We start from the raw sequence: 3,707 nt of genomic DNA, 5'->3' as shown, positions 1-3,707 counted from the left end.
CAGCCCAAAAGAAAAAAAACATCACTGATCCAGCGCTGAAACCCCTTTTGATGTTTTGCCATCTATACAACCCAAAATTAAACGGGCCTGACCCTGCTAAGAAACCAAACCCACTACCTTCAGAGATCTGGATCCAGCTCACGGACATATAACTAGGTCTTCTTCCTTGTCCCTCCTTCCCCCATCACCAGCGCCACCATGGACGCCTGAACAAAACTCAGATACTTCCGCCCTCTTGTGTCTCGATAGATCTCCATCCTCTCCATTTCTTCCATGCTACGTCCTTCTCCTCCGATTGCCCAAAGTTCTTGTAGGGAGAACTAAACTTGTAGTAGTTGTTCAACAACAACAAATAATTAGAAAAGTTATATTATGTCTCTTTACTGCCCAGCAAAAAATGATGTAACTGGAACTAGAAAAAGATAGTGACAACACCAGAATACACATTTGCTGTTAGAAATTCAAACAATTGAACAATACAAATTCATACTATAACTTATGACTAAAAACAACATGTTTGTACTTGTACTAAAAGATGTTGAACTACAAGAAAAGCAGAACACCCACCTAAAGGCAGAAATTGAAAGTTTAATCATAAGAAGTAAAATTGCGCCTGTTTGTAATACAAGTTGTTGAATAAGTAGAGCAGAACACCACCCTAAAATCAGAATTTAAAAAATTTCTTCATATGAACTAAACTTGCATATACATAAATCTGAACTTGCAATTGTTGGTCAAGAGCAACATAAAAAAATAGTGCAAATAGCATGTCTACATAATTAGAAAAGTTAAACGTAACATCTACCCCCCTAGTTCAATTACAAAATGTTTGAAAACAGCTAAGGCAGAACACCTCGGTAAATTTTGCAAGTAGGGAGAACTAAACTTGTAGTAGTTGTTCAACAACAACACATAATTAGAAAAGTTATATTCTATCTCTTTAGTGCCCAGCAAAAAAATGATGTAACCAGAAATAGAAAAAAATAGCGTGAACACTTGAATGTACATTTGCTGTCAGAAATTCAGAGAATTGAACAATACAAATTCATACTACACTAAAAAATAACATGTTTGTACTTGTACAAAAAATGTTGAACTACAAGAAAGGCAGAACACCCACCTAAAGGCAGAAATTGAAAATTTAATCATAAGAAGTAAAATTGCGCCTGTTTGTAATACAAGTTGTCGAACTACAAGTAGAGCAGAAAACCACCCTAAAATCAGAGATTAAAAAATTTCTTCATACGAACTAAACTTGCATATACATAAATCTAAACTTGCAATTGTTGGTTAAGAGCAACATATGAAAAAAAATAGTACAAATAGCATGTCTACATAATTAGAAAAGTTAAACGTAGCATCTACCCCCTAGTTCAATTACAAACTGATTGAAAACGGCTAAGGCACAACACCTCCGTAAAATTTGCAAGTAGGGAGAACTAAACTTGTAGCAGCAAAAACATTGGGGAGATATAAATGTACACTACATGCATACTTAGGCTCTTATAATAAGTTAACAAAATAGATGTTGTAGTTATCAATTCAAAAACATAATTAACATATAAAAAACAGATAGGTAGACTATGAAAATTTAAGAACAATATCAAGCTAGTGTAATAAAAAATTATATTATACTAGTCTTACATGAAACTTGCACACAAAGAATAACTGCAAAAAATAACAAATGGTACTGCTATCTTTAAAAATTTCTAGACATACTAGATATACTAGCCAAAACATCATGGTTAGAAAAAAACATTAATATACAGATAAAACTCACACATACATATTTTTTACAAATACACATCCACAAAGGTACCAAAAAAGAAGAAATCATAGGATGAACTATGGAAAAATTAGTACAGTTTCAAGCTGATTAAAACAAGTTAATTCACCAAAAACTACCAGAACTAAAACTTCATGATGTTGTGTTTACATCAGTGTATTTCAAAAGGGAAGCATGGGTAGCTCTAATTTATACAGATAAAACTTGTACACAAGTAAACTAAAGAAAGTATGTTTTTTATTTTCTGACAAAGAAAACTTCTAATGTAAACACAACATAAATCCTTAATACAACCTATAAAAATCCTTTTTACAAATTGCACAAATCCAATACAAGAAAATTGCCCTTAACACAATCTATAAAATAAATGATTAATATAACTACAAACAAAGACAACCTAGTCAAAGAATGGGGAACGAACCCTTAATTCAACGAGTTCCGTATTAGCCATGATTATACAAAAGAAATGCAGAAACTAAGTAAACATATACGGATATATTGATGTCTACAAAGAAAATATAGCTATAAAGAAATGATTGATACAACTCACCATCCACATGAAGCAATCCTCGTCAAGGACAACATCAAACACTTGAGGAAATCCTCCAGGTGGCTCGAACGGCAGGCACGGCGCACGGGCAAACCATACATACAGAAAATAAAAAATAAAACTTAAATAAAAAGGAAAAATTATCTAATTACCCAATAGGGGATAAAAAACCCGGAGAACCTAGATGAACTATAGAACACAAAAAAATACATTCCAATTAAAGCATAGGATAAATTGGACATAAAAAAAGAAAACTCAAAAACTGAATTCCAACTCTAGGTAGATATCTTCAAAGAAGTGAAGATGTAAGTAATACAACGAACCAAATTCATGAATATAAACTGAAGATATTGCATGATCATGGACCTATATTTGTGTAAGTTGCTCAAAAGCAAAGAGTAATCATGCAAGATTAGGCAAATCACTTAACTGTATTCTACTTAGTTTAAAATATGCACACAGAGTATCAGAAGGAAAAAGATCACATGCATTTATTCATTTTTGAAAGATTATGTTATTTCTTTTGTTTAGAGGTTATCAGGATAGTTTAAATCTACCTAAACTACACATGCGCCCTTTAAAATTTGCAGAAATCCAATACAAGCAAATTGCTTTACAAAAATACAAATACAAATACAGCCATGCTATACCAGCTAGGAACAAGCATATTATAAGTGCAGGGACCAAAAACTACAAGCACCAGTATACTAAAAAAGCTATGTACAGAAATATTACAAATACAGGAACTAAAAATAAAAACATCAGCATAATAAAAAATATAAGAACAAAAAGATAGTTAAAAAACTTTAAGGATTTGACATAACATAGAGCATACACACACTGCATACAAAAACTCACGAAATCAAATACAGCCAATAGTGAGACGACCTATGAATAGCATTAGATTAACAATATAAACAAAAAGGATTTGACCTTTCAAGACATACATATCTAAGATTAACGAAAAAACCTTACTAAATAAAAATCAGATCAAATCTCAAAAGTAAACTTAACATGCCAACAGTCAGAGCAAAATATAAACACAACGAAAATCCTAATCTAAGCATGATAAACAAAGAACCATAACCATACTACTCGTACTACCACCATAAACACATATCTGTAGAAACCCTAATAAAATAGATCAAATCTAAAAAAAACAGATACCCTAACTGAAACATGATAGACAAGAACCATAAAGATCTACTTGTACTACCCCAACAACAAAAGAACCCTAACATGGCAGACATTGGAACAAATCTGAAGAAAACAGAATCAATAGAGAAAGCATGCTACACAAGATAGCATGCTAAACAAGAAACCCTGACCAAAAACTACACAGAAAGAAGATTCAAGACAAAAAAATATACC

The 3,707-nt window shown here is 32.1% G+C and overlaps 1 long non-coding RNA gene across 1 annotated transcript; it reads right to left on the bottom strand.

Annotated features, from left to right (window-relative positions):
• Window positions 1-237: 237 nt before the first annotated feature.
• LOC119271374 lies at window positions 238-2,813 on the bottom strand. The gene is made up of 2 exons (XR_005134506.1): window positions 2,337-2,813; window positions 238-320 (listed from the first exon to the last, which is right to left on the bottom strand). It is a non-coding gene; the product is annotated as an uncharacterized LOC119271374 (long non-coding RNA).
• Window positions 2,814-3,707: the final 894 nt, after the last annotated feature.

The sequence above is a fragment of the Triticum dicoccoides genome, chromosome 3A, assembly GCF_002162155.2.
Source record: "Triticum dicoccoides isolate Atlit2015 ecotype Zavitan chromosome 3A, WEW_v2.0, whole genome shotgun sequence".
NCBI classification, from domain to species: domain Eukaryota; kingdom Viridiplantae; phylum Streptophyta; class Magnoliopsida; order Poales; family Poaceae; genus Triticum; species Triticum dicoccoides.
The sequence above is the reverse complement of the archived record's forward strand: the minus strand, read 5'-3'. Positions and strand labels throughout refer to the sequence as shown.